Source organism: Eurosta solidaginis, chromosome 4, assembly GCF_040869045.1.
Source record: "Eurosta solidaginis isolate ZX-2024a chromosome 4, ASM4086904v1, whole genome shotgun sequence".
Classification (NCBI taxonomy): Eukaryota; Metazoa; Arthropoda; class Insecta; order Diptera; family Tephritidae; genus Eurosta; species Eurosta solidaginis.
Genome location: NC_090322.1, coordinates 267,642,270 through 267,656,546, shown reverse-complemented (window position 1 = coordinate 267,656,546; position 14,277 = coordinate 267,642,270). Strand labels below are relative to the sequence as shown.

At 37.1% G+C, this 14,277-nt stretch overlaps 1 protein-coding gene across 1 annotated transcript in view; it reads left to right on the top strand.

The window, feature by feature from the left end:
* Positions 1 to 14,277, top strand: part of LOC137251434 (uncharacterized) — a 274,321-nt gene that overhangs the window by 236,753 nt on the left and 23,291 nt on the right. The window lies entirely within an intron of this gene.

Below are 14,277 nucleotides of genomic sequence, written 5' to 3'. Positions count from 1 at the left end.
TGCTTTTACCAATAGACGCTAGTTCCGTTCCAATGAAGAGTGAGGTACGAATAGAAATTGAACATACAAATGGAACAACGCCGTGATCGTTCCAAAGAGGCGTGATCCAGATACAGATAGATATTTAATACGCCAATTACACGCCTCAAGCCTCAAGTCTCCTTGTGCCAATTACCAATTTGCACAAGGATTTGTCCGGTGTGTGCACTGGTTGCGCTATTTGCGCAGAAAACTGTGCTAAAATCAAAACGATTTTGATACGATTCTCATTTGCAAAAATTTCGTCGTTTTATATTTGCGCATGGCTTTTTTGTCATGTATGGGCTGTATAACATGCAAATGCAACAACACTGTGTTCCATATCAAACAGGATAAATATAATGAGAGCCGCCACTCGTTATTTTTTAGGCATTTACTCGATGTAAACTGTGAGGTAGTCGCTACTTTTGATTTATGGGGGACATTCTTGAATTTCCTCGCATTTATCCATGCGGTGTTGTCACTTTATGCAAACGTGTTTTTTTGAAAAGAGAATTAAATAACACAGGCGGACAAAATGAGACCGATTTTTTTTACCATAAACCAGACCATACTTTCCTGAATTCAAATCTGCGAAAAAAAAAAAGATATTTGATCAAGCTCAGCGCCATTCGTAAGAGAAATACTTCTTCTTTAAGATGCTACGTGTGCTTTAAAAAGAATCTGTCGTTTATATATAACCTCAAAAATAGGCAAAAACGGGGTTTTTTGCACATTTAGGTTAGGATGTCTCAAAATCCTGACGTGATAGAGCAATTCTGCGTCCAGATTTGAATTCAGTGCATCGAAAACCTTTAAGAAAGTATGGTCTAGTTTATGGTCAAATTTCTTGTCGGCCTGTGTAATTAATTAAACACAGTCGGAAAAATAAACACAAATACCCCATGGAAATGTATAGAACACATTTATAAACATCTCGCCCAAAAAAAAGTAGCGACTACCTCACAGTTTACATCGAGTAAATGCCTAAAAAATAACGAGTGACGGCTCTTATTATATTTACCCTCTTTGTCCATATGAATCAATTTGTTGTTGTATTTGCATGTTAAATTTTTATGGGTTTCTAGATCATTGTTCATTGAACGCGAGGAATATCTAACTGATATCGGATCAACAGGGTGGCTCTGCTGATTTGGAAATTTTAAGAGGCACACCCTCTGTACTTTGTCAAAATCACATAGAAGATTGCGCATTCACGAGTTCACAATTGCTTCGTTCTGACGTAGTTACACCTACCATATTAAGTAGAAGAAAATGAAAAAGTTCTGCAGGGCGAAATCAAAAGCCCTTGGAATCTTGGCAGGAATACTGTTCGTGGTATTACATATATAAATAAATTAGCGGTACCCGACAGATTATGTTCTGGGTCACCCTGGTCCACATTTTGGTCGATATCTCGTTGTATGTATGTTGTTGTAGCGATAAGGTTGCTCCCCGAAGGCTTTGGGGAGTGTTATCGATGTGATGGTCCTTTGCGGTATACAAATCCGGTACGCTCCGGTACCATAGCACCATTAAGGTGCTAGCCCCACCATCTCGGGAACGATTTATGTGGCCACATTAAACCTTCAGGCCATTTCCTCCCTCCCTACCCCCAAGTTCCATGAGGAGCTTGGGGTCGCCAGAGCCTCGTCTGTTAGTGAAACAGGATTCGCCGCGGATAGGTGAGGTTGACAATTGGGTTTGGAGAAGCTATATATTGCGCTGGCAACCTGAAAGGTTGCGCTACACAGCCCCTTGAATCTGGTATTTTAGTCGCCTCTTACGACAGGCATACCTACCGCGTGTATATTCTGATCCCCTAACCACCTATAGAACTAAGGCCCAATCCATTTTAAAATACTCATTAACACCTTTCATTTGATACCCATATCGTACAAACACATTCTAGAGTCACCCCTGATCCACCTTTATGGTGATATCTCGAAAAGGTGTCCACCTATAGAACTAAGCCCCACTCCCTTTTAAAATACTCATTAACACCTTTCATCTGATACCCATATCGTACAAACACATTCTAAAGTCACCTCTGGTCCACCTTTATGGCGATATCTCAAAGAGTCGTCCACCTATAGAACTAAGGCCCACACCCTTTTAAAATACTCATTAACACCTTTCATTTGATATCCATATCGTTCAAACACATTCTACAGCCACCACTGGTCCACCTTTATGGCGATATCCCGAAATGGCGTCCACCTATAGAACTATGGCCCACTCCCTTTTAAAATACTCTTTAATACCTTCCATTTGAAACCCATGTCATACAAATACATTCCAGGGTTACCCTAGCTTCATTTTGCTAAATGGTGATTTACCCTTATTTTGTCTCCAAAGCCCTCAGCTGAGTATGTAATGTTCGGTTACATCCGAACTTAGCCTTCCTTACTTGTTTTTATTTATATTTTTAAATACCCTTGAATATTGTGCGCTATTATGACAATATTGTTTACCGCGTGACGAGGGCATTGGTCGCCTGACAGATGCATTCAACGTTTGGTGGCATCCACACAAAGTTTGCAGTTAGTAGTGCGAAGGAGCGACTGGCGCGCCTTGATGGACGACCATAACCGTTTAAACGGTTAAGCGTCAATTAAGTAAGTCCTGCAAGTTGTGTACTTCTAAAATTATTATTTCTGGACTTTCTAAGAAAAATTCTGGTCGCAAAGGTCACGTTTGTTTGGTAAAAGGTGAATTCGACGCCACAGGAGTTTCTCACAGCCAATAACAGGATTCTCTATCAATAAGCAACTGACCTCTATATTCCTAGTACCTTCGCGTGGAAGATGAGTGTGGCCTACGGACGAAGAGATGTACATTTGATTGTTGGAATAATATCACTTCATCAATAGCGCATTGTATTTTAGACTTGTCTGTTCGAAGTAAGATGCTGTCCTCGTATTGTTCCAGCATATTGAGTGTCTCAGCCGAATGGTTGAGTTTACAACTGATAAGCGTACCTAAAAGTGTAATGTCTTAATAGGTACTGCGACAAAAGAATGGTCGCGAATTTCTCTAACGGAAGTTTGGGAGACTAGCTCCTTGAATAAGGTTGAACCATAGGGAAGTTTCTGTTGGTTTCACAATACAGTTACTTGCGGCACCTGCAGGGATGTGTCTGGGTACACCTTCTGGAAAGTATGCTCTTCTGTTTGCCAATGCTTGAAAATGTGAACCTGATAGCGTAGTCTATTGAGCGGGACTCGCGTTGAATATTAGGTACTCTGTGTGAAGCTGGTTGCAGGCGGTATTATGTGCGAACGGATGTCATTAAAGAGCTTACGGTGCGGCCTCCTATAAGACTATTATGGGGTCGTCGTATTATTTGTATACTCTGTAAGTTCCTGGGCCATAACAAAGGCTGGAAAAAGGAATACCTCAGATCGTGGTTTCGAGGTCGACATCGCCTAATCGCAGAGTTATATATTGATGTTCAAAGGTATTGTGCTTACCGCCTCTGATGGGCTAAAATAGATTGTGCAATGGGTAATGAATGAAAGGCAGCTTCTATTCCTCTCGCCCTGATTTGATCTGTGGACATTAAATAATCACAAGCTCGTAAGTCACAAATTAAATGAGGTTATATTAATAGAAACTGTCATTGCCTGTGAATAGTCCCGATTAACTGAGGTACATAAAACCGGCTGCTGTGGGAAATGTAGCCGAATGGTGGAGTTGAGCGCTTTGGGAAGAAGCTCTCAGAGCCATTCGCAGACAAATGAGACTTTATGATAAAGGGATTAGTATCATACCAATAAGTCAGCTAACTTTGATTGGAAGTCGGTAAATCTTATTTTATAACTTTAAACGAGCAATTCTAGTTTGTTTGTATAGCCGAACGATCTCGGGAACGGCTCAACCGATTTAAATGAAATTTGGCACAGAGATAATGAATCACCTTGAATGAGATATGCCGATATGGGTATCAAACGAAAGGTATTTCACTCCGCATTACAATAGGGACATTTTTAGTAGGGTTACCAATTAGGGTTGCCACCTATTCGAAATAAAAAAAAATTGCATGAGATATGCAGATATGGGTATCAAACGAAAGGTATTTCACTCCGCAATACAATAGGGACATTTTTGAGTCGGGCTGCCATTTATGGTTGCCACCTATTCGAAATAAAAAAAAATTGCATGAGATATGCCGATATGGGTATCAAACGAAAGGTATTTCACTCCGCATTATAATAGGGACATTTCTGAGTAGGGTTACCATTTAGGGTTGGGGTAGTTAGACGAAATAGTACTCTACTTACTCATATTCTATTAAAGCTTTAAAGGAGAACATTAAAGTTAAAAATCTTACACATGATTCGACTTAATTTTCTAAATTTCATACACGCTAATAAAATTGAAATGCAATATCAAGGCACCGTGGAAAATTCTAGCAAAATATATTTAAATGCATATTTTTGGCAAATATGAAATGAATAATTGCAATTTCTCACATATTACTATTAGAAAGATTTCTCACCGTAGCAAAAAGATATCTCACCAAATTAATTTTCTACCGTTGAACACTAGAGGTATATGTTCAATTTGAAAACGACATATAACCATTTAACTACTTACCAATTGATGGCGCTTAGGGAAGTAAGTTGACATTTAATTAAACTAACTGATAGTTGTCATTCGTGAAATTCACGAGTTTTGGAATGTAATAAAATTGTGAGACTTTCATAGTGTATAACTAAAAAATGTTTGAAATTAAAAATTCGGCGCATGAAGATACTCGACTTAAATAACTTAGTTATCGAGTTCACTAATTGTCATAACAATCCCTTATACTATAGGCTGGAATTACCCATTTAAAATTGTTCATTCCAGTTAATTTTGCGATTAGTGTTTGATATGTTCTTGAAATCTATTTTTAAGGAAATCAAAATTGGTAAGTAAAAATACATAATATATGCATGTGAATTTAAAAAAAGTAGAGTTTGATTAATGATGACATGTAGAACAAAGTAAGTTATGCGGCATACTCGAAGATTGCCGAGCAAAGCTCGGTCGCCCACATACTTACATTAAAAAAAGGAAAGAAGAAAAGAAAAAGTTGTGTACCCGGCCATTTGTTCGACTATTTTAAGTCTTCTTGGGATGGTTAGAGCTTCACCAGGTAAATATATGTACCAACATATTCATATTTGTAACAGAAGCCGCAACGTGTAGGTGATATTTAAACTTGGTTTATAGGCTATAATCAATGTTACGCTATTTTATAGTTTCACAAATAAACAAAGCAGGTTTCATTATAACGCCAAGCCAAGCCTTCTGTTCTTGTTGTAGCAGTGCTTCGCTCCACCTAATAGTTGCGACCGATCACTAATTGTCATCAATATCCTCTAACGGGAGTCCAAGGAAACTTGCTGTTTCAACAGGTAGGACCATCATTAAAGGGGTGTTAGAGGCGTTGGTTCCACATTACAATTAAAGAGATGGTTGGTGTCATGTGGGGACACATTGCAAGCGGGGCATACATTTTGTATGTCGGGGTTGTGTTACAGTATCCAGAACGAAGTTGAGCTAGAGTGACTCGCGTTTCCCAGGGGAGTATGCGTTCCTCTTCCGCAAGTTTTGGGTACTGTTATTTGAGTACTGTATTCACCGGACAATTCCCGGCATAAAGGTCCGACGCCTGTTTGTGGAGTTCATTCAACTTAAGTACGAGGTAACAATCATTTCAAAGGAGTATTTAAACCGCACTGAGTTTCCAGCCGAAAACCTGGCAGCCTTGCACAACAATTGTGACGAAAAAGATACTAATCTGTAGTGACCTTTTTTAAGAAATGCAAAACGCTTCCAAACGCATATTTCGTATTTGATATGTGGATCTTACCATGTCAACTGAACCTAGTAAGGGATTTTGCATCATCGATTTCGCTTATTCTTTTAGCCAATCGGGATATACAATTTTTGGAAAAATCGGAACCTTTTTGGATAACTTGCTTTTTTAATACCTTCAGCAAAATTTGAAAACATGGTCCACTTGGGTTATTTTATTTGAATTCATTGTTCTTTATTAGGTTAGGTTGAACTGGCCGGTCAATAAAAACCTCACATGGACTGAATGTATCCATAGTGCTACCAGAATTTGTTTGATGACCAAACGGCAGAACCCCAATAAAGTGTCAGGACTTATGTTATAGAATAACTGCATCCTCTTGGCAAATACTAGACGTTTCATAGGACGTGGCTTAATTGCGGCCTAGAGTACTGGCTAATCCGCCTGCCTCTTTCCTGCTGATGGATCATATGCAACTTCTATCTCCTTCCTATTTCTCCCAAACGGATTGGGACGTCTATGGTCGCTTCAGCGAGTGATGCACGCTCCTTTGCAAACTCATCGACCTTTTAGTTAACCAGGGACAGATTTAGAAAATATTTTTGGGGGGTCCGATCAAAATATTTCAAATTATACCCTCAGTCCGTTTTAAAATTCCATATTGCATTCCTGCGCTCAAGTATCAGTTCACGGTAAATATAAAGGTATAAGGTTTAATGTAAGTTTTCATATTTATTTCAAATCAAACTTCAACATAGTTATGAAATTAGAGCTAACTCAACAAAAAAATAAGGTACAAGAGAAGTATATACTATGTAAATAATACTGATTTTGCAGTTGATTTTATATAAAAAAATACGTTTTTTTAAAAAAGCACCAAACAAGCAAGATTGGAGCATTCACAAAGTAATGTCTAGTCGCCTTTTTTCGCAAAAATATCTAGTACTTGGTCACTAGTCACTGAAATATCGCCATGAATATTAACCCTCAAGCGGGCAAGCCCGCTTTTAAGCGGTCAAGAGTGAAAAAGCGAAATTCATGTAACATGTCATAGATTTTTACTATTTAAAGAAAGTTTTGAAATAATGCAGCCGTTGTTAAGCTTTTCCAAAATAAAAAGTTCTCTCGGTTATTTACTTATTGCCCCATAGTCAGTTGAACTTGTGAAATCAGTGCATGTGCATGTAAAATTCAGAGTGAAATATTTTACAATTTATTTAGCTAAATACAGAAAAATAATCCAGTTGTGGAACTTGAAAAAATTATTACTGGTAAGTAAATATTGTTCTTATGAAAATATGTGATTTTTTACTGTGATATGTTAAATGGAAGAGTCACAGCTTCCATTTTAAAAAGACCGCTTCTAAGCGGTCTTGCCGTTTACAGACAAATTTTTAGCGGTTGAATTATTCAAAGAATCATGTTAGTATGGTGATTGGTGAGTTTCTTGCAGAGAAAAATCCATGAGACGTAATCGAGTTTTGGGGCAGAATAGGTGAACTTTTGAAGAAATCAGTGCTCTAACTGATGAAGAAATTAATGATTTGATGGCTGGAGATCCGGAAGAAATTCAGTCGGATGCTGAGTCTGATTGTAAAGGCTTCTTTGAACACAGTGATGATAGTGATGAAAATTATCATCCAGAAAATGAACAAGGAAATATTAGTATTTTATTGGAAGACATATCTCAAGAATATGAAGCACAAATTGGACGATGTGTTTCCGATTTACGACGATGGAGTTCCTCTGAATTCCTTGCTCATCATTGAACCAGATGTTGAATACCAGCAACGCAAGTGATCTCGATAAATCTGCCCATGTAGTCGAATATATCGGTACCGCTTACGGAGTTGAAATAGCCACCATACAATGGAAAGATACGAAAAAGGTACGTCTAGTTTCTACTTATGTTGGTACTCTTCCATTTTCAAAGACTAGCAATTCTCAAGCCGATCCTCGAAAAGTTATCAGACATGACCGCAAAGACAAGAACTATCTTGAAATTGGCTGTCCATATATTATAAATGGTACGTACTGTAAAATATATTATGTCAGTAACTTCCCTTATTGTTTTAATTTCTAGAATATAATGCGCATATGGGTGGAGTTGACACTATGGACGGACTACTTGGACGGTACAGGATTCGGCTAAAGACATCTAGTTATTCTCATCGCTTGTTTTACCATTTGATCGATATGACTGTAGTTAATTCGTACTTGCATTATCGCCGAATACAGAAGGATGGCACAGATAATGAACACGTGGAGCTTCCTGATTTAAGACTCCTCGTCGCTGATGTCCTTACCAGTTTCCAGGTGGCGCCGCAAAGAAATACCGTTGGCCGTCCGCCAAAAGAAGCAGTTCGTAGTGCGTTCGTGGAAATAAGACATATTTACCAACCAGAAATACGATTTGATCAATTTGGACACTGGCCAGAGGTAAGGGGCGTAAAAGGAAAACAAAAATGTAAATTTCCTGGCTGTAAATATGAACCACAAGTAATATGCAAAAAATGCAATTTAAACCTTTGCTTGGTTAAAGACAGAAACTGTTTTGTACAATTTCATACAAAATAAATATTCCTCTTATTGATATTTTCGTGTTAGTTTTCCTCATAGTATATATCATATTATTACCCGATTTATGCCTTCATTAGGCAAGACCGCTAATAAGCGGTGTAACGGTTTTCCCACTTTCCTCGATGAAATACATACCAAGCGCCGAAATGGTTCCTTTTCCGTTTTCCTCTATGTAAAATTAGTCTAGGTGAATTGTTTCAATATCGTAGGATCCGTCCCTGTCGTAAACTTCTATCCAATTATGGCCAAGAACCTAGTATAGATCTATGGTCCGGCCTGATCGAAATTTTTCTAATGCTTATTTGTATTCCAGAACTCTTCTTGATGAAGTACTGTGTGAGATTATTGCCGCCTTAATATCAATATATATATTGAAGCGATTGCAGCTTAAGCACGATTCCTCCAGAATTTCTGCTGCTTTCTTCGCGGCTATAACTTCCGTCCGTTCCGAAAGACGCTGCGGTAATCTGGCACCCTGTAGAATCTACATGGAGTTTCAACATGGAAGTTCCCCCACAAATTACTACCCAGCATAAATCCTAGATACTTTGTGCAACATTTTTCTTCTAGGGTTATCCCTCCAAGCTTACGCTTAGTCTAATTAGGGACCTTATACTTCCTAGTAAATAATACTAGATCGGTTTTTTCCACGTTGGCTGTTATTCCAACTCCAGATGACCAAGAACCTACATCCCAAAGTGTCTGATCAATAAGAGAGCTGATTGTTGTTAGGCATCTGTCGCTTATGATGACTGAAACGTCATCTGCATATGCCATAAGTTTGACTGGTCCTCCGTCGAATTGTCTAAGCAATTGGTCTACAACCAGCGTCCACAGCATTGGAACAATATATACTCATTGTTCGGTTTCGCCCGAACTTTGACTTACTTATTGGTTAAAATTTATTTCTTATTTTCGGTTATAAAAGCTTGGCCTTATGAAGTTTTGCATTTCAGTTGCTATTGCATAGAAAATAAGCTGAATCTGGGATGTGTAATTGTTCAGATACACAGAGCTATTTAAGGCTTGCCTACGTTTGCATAATTCATATACGAACTTTGTATCATTCACAATTCACAATGCCTACCCATACAAGGTGTTAGGCTTTTTGCAAGCAAATAAAAATATATGTATGTTCTCCATACTAGGTTATTGTAGAAGCGTGATAAATACCTGAATACCAAAGCTAAAATGTATATATATATGTACGATGTTGGAATTGACGTCCAACTGTTTAAATATTTTGAAGTAGCATTGGATGATAATCACTCTTAATCGCTTTGAAAACAGAGCAAAATCGTTCACACCTAACTAAAATATTTGCTATTCTTACATTTAAAATGAGGAAGTTTCACATATAACCTTTAAGTCAACATTGAAGACAAGTTAACTTAAGTCGACAGCCGCGTAATGGTAGGATGCTGGCTACCACACCGATGGTCTACGATTTAAGTTCCAGCAAAAGAAATGGAACTATTTCAGACGAGTTTTCTAAACGGAGACGCCCATTGGCAGTTGTTTGGAAAAAACTCCGAGTGTTTAACTGAAATAAAAAGCTTATCAGCGAAATTCATTTGCCTTAGGTTCCGTCCCCATAATTTGTAGGAAACATTAAAAAGTAACACGAAGCAAATTGGAGAGGCTGGGCCTTAACCTCTGCAGAGTTATATCGTGCCAAGTATTTATTTTTTGTTTAATGAGGTTATGCCAAAGAATTTCACAGCAAAATATTGAATGCTTTCAAATATCAGCAAATATTTTCGAATTGAGGATTAAAACAGTATGACCTTGGAAGTTTCATGAGCAAGTGAACCTGGGTGAGTAAATAATTTTTCTTATAAAATAGTATAGATGTTGTAAAAACTTTCAATCAACCTTAAAATATTAAATTTAATATTAAAGTAAATTGTTTTTTAAGTTAATATTAAAGTTAATTTTGAATACCTTTTTTTACTCTTAAAGTGAAGTGCTGACTTAAAAATTTCATTTAAGTTGAAATACTTGTTTTGAAAAATCTTTCAAGTGATTTACCACTCGAGTGATTGATAACAAAAATAACTAAAGTAACTTATTTTTATTTAATGAAGCTGATTTAAATACCAATTTACAAAAGCTCTAATTTAAATAAAACCGCATTAAGTTGCACGAAGCTAGTAAAAAAAGATGTTGCGTTGGCAAATCTGAATAGAGTTAGCTTCAAGTTGGGAGTTCCTGAGTCATCATTTGACAAATTGCTCAGCTCCGAAATTTGGCCGACTAATGTTACGGTGAAGCCTTTTCAGTTTTTTCGGAAGGCTCACAAAAAGCCTCCTCGCACACAGTAGGGAGAAATCGTCCCGCTAATAAAAGCAATAACGACTTAAGGATATATTTTCACATTGTATCTGGCATGAGAACCAAGTTTGATCTTGTTTATAATTTTAGTGCGCAAATGGATTATGATATCTTTGTCTTCATCGAGACATGGCTCAATGAAAAATTTTTTGATAGTGAGTTCTTTGACCCAAATCTTTTCAATGTCTATCGCAAGGATCGGGATGCTGGGAAAACTGGTTGCATTCGCGGTGGTGGTGTTTTAATTGCTGTCAAGCGCCAGCTGCGTTCATTTTTATTTCCGCTCAACAATGACGACTCGCTACTTGACCAAATCTGCGTGTGTATAAATGGTTCTGGTTCTGGTGCGCAAGGCTCCCTATATCTGCTTGCCTCGTATGTTCCACCAGGCAGCGCATTTGATGTATACAAAGCACATGCTGATAACATAATCTCTCTTGTTTTACGAAACCTTAATGATGACCACCTCTGCGTGCTTGGAGACTTCAACCTTTGTAATATTCGTTGGTCAACAAATAATTCTAGTTATGGTCTCACACCTAATAATCTTTCTTTGAATCACGAACTGTATTTCATTGATAATTTATTGAGTATCAATTTAAAGCAAATTAGTAAAAGTGTTAATGCCCTACATAGATTATTGGATCTAGTATTTATAAGTGACAACATTAATTGTGAAGTCAGCGAATGCTCTAATGCAGTTATTCCCAAGGATAGGCATCACTTACCCCTGGTCATTACTTGTAGTTTTTATTATTATGCGTCGGATACTTCAGATAGCAGATTAACGTTCAACTTCAATTCGTGCGATTTTCCTAGATTTAACGATTTTTTAATGGAAATAAACTGGGACGAATTGCTGGAGGGACTTGATACCTCTAACTGCTTCGCCACGTTCAAATCCATTCTATTTAGTCACTGTTTGGATAAAATTCCGGTAAATCGAAAGAGGCCGTATAAACTTCCGTGGTATTCGAAAGTGAGGCAGTGAACTTATTTGCTGAGTTTTTTAAGTAAAATTTTTCTCAGGATGATAATAATAAAGCGGTTGATTTTTCATTGGATGCCGTTAGTATCCTGAACTTCGGTACGCTTACTCTCTCCTGTGAGGATGTTAGTAAGGCTATTATTATACTTAAATACTCATCCCAAACTGACGTTTATGGGTTTTCTTCTGTCTTGTTAAAAAACTGTCCAGCCTTGGTCTATCCGTTGACTCTGATTTTCAATAAATCATTATCATCTGGGACGTTCATCGATGATTGGAAGCTCACCTCGATTACGCCCGTTTTCAAATGTGGAAACAAGAACGATGTGCGTAACTATAGACCAATATCCAAGCTGTCCACAATCTCTAAAATTTTTGAGCATGCTGTGAATGCCAAGTTGAGTTTTGCTGTTAAATCCCTTATATCACCCCACCAGCACGGGTTTGTTGCTGATAGGTCCACGGTTTCAAATCTTGCTGTTTTTAGTGAATACTGTGTAGATTCTTTCTCTGCTGGACTACAGGTTGATTGCATTTACACTGACTTTTCCAAAGCTTTTGATAGAGTTCCTCACACAGTTCTGATAAAAAAATTAAGTTGTATCGGTTTTCATTCAACCTTTCTTTTGTGGATTCGTTCTTATTTAAGTAATAGACACTGCATTGTTACCATTGATGGGAAAATGTCTAGTCCGTTCGTTGCGACTTCTGGCGTTCCCTAGGGAAGTATACTAGGCCCACTTTTATTTATATTATTTATTAATGACATCAGCAGTTGTTTTTCGTTTGCAAAGTGTTTATTTTATGCAGATGACTTAAAAATATTCTCAGCTATTAAATCGCAAGAAGATGCCATACAGCTGCAGGATGATATAAATAAGCTTCACCAATGGTGCCTGAATTCCTGTCTCTCTTTAAATACGCAAAAATGCTTCCCAATAGTTTATTCAAAATCAACTAACAATTTCTTTACAAAATACAGTATATCTAACTGTGAACTTCAATGTGTTGACGAGATTAAAGACCTGGGTGTCGTTTTTGACAAAAGGTTTTCCTTCATTAATCACATTAACTACGTAACATCGAAAGCATATTCTATGCTCGGATTTGTACGGCGCAATGCTTCAAAATTCTCAGACCCCTATACCTTTAAGCTGCTCTACACGTCATACGTTAGATCTCATATTGAATATGCTGTCTTCATTTGGAGACCAAGCAACCAAACGGCCATTTGTAGAATTGAGAGAATTCAAAATATTTTCCTTAAATATGCCCTTCGACCGTTAAACTTTTCGGAGCCGATTCCTTCCTACTCTGCACGTCTTTTACTTTTAAGCCTCAAGTCTTTGGAAAATCGTAGATCTATACTGTGCTTGTCATTCATGTATAATGTTATTAATGGCTACATTGATTGCCCTTATTTGCTGGAAAGGATTCGATTTAATGTTCCCCAAAGATCTCTCAGAAATTCCTTTCCATTTTATTACGATTATTTCAGAACGAATTACGCTGGTAATGCTCCCATTACGCGTGCTATTCGGGAGCTTAACTCAATAAGTAATTCCGCTGCTCTTGATTTTTCTATACAAAGAGCTGAATTTATGAATATTTTGAAGTCTGCTTTCTAAGTAAACCGATTACTTTTGGGCATAAGTATTTTTTAAATTTTCATTGTATCATAGTCTGTAAGGATTAAAATTCATAGACTTAAACAAATAAATAAATGAATGAATGAATAAATAAATGAATGAATATTCTTGTTATTAGATGTCCAGTTAGCTGTTAGCTGTTTCCCACCCGTGACAAAAAAAGTCAAAAGCTGTTATCCTAAATTTTGGAGGCGTTATTTTCTTTCATATTTGTTATAGAATTATTAAAACTCGCTTTAAATATATCCACAAACTCAGTTTTGACTCCTTTGAAGTTGTTTAGGAATTATTCCATAATGAAATATGTCCCACCCGTGATAAGTACGCAGAAGCATTTGTTAGAAATAAGTAGGCATTGCTAATACTCCATATAATCCTCATAGAGATATCAACTAATTAGGTCCAGTAGTTTTCATGGCCCTTGAAGCTGAGTCAAAACCTTACATAGTAAAATTTTTTAGAATTTTCCTTAACTCAAATTTATTTAGTCCATGACGTAAACCACATTCTGCACCTTTGGAATATTTTATTTTCTATTAACATGTTCATTAATACTTTTAGTTCGAACATATCCCACCTGTGACACTTATATTTTGGATTTTAGCAATTTAAGAAATTTTTTTATTATTTTCACGAAATTTGGTTTCCCAAATGTTCGTTTATCAAAAGGTATTTGAACAAAACAAGCTGCTTTCATATATTCGCAGAAATTTTATATTATATAACTTATAACTTATACCACATAAGTTTTTACACCTAACTTGACATGCCACCAAAAACACTGTGTGACAGTACACTTATCAAGAAATAGCTGTATACAAAAACTACAAATACGGAGTTTCGAATACACCCTCCACATCTAGAGTAGGGTGGACGAAAGCACCCTGTAAATTCAAACA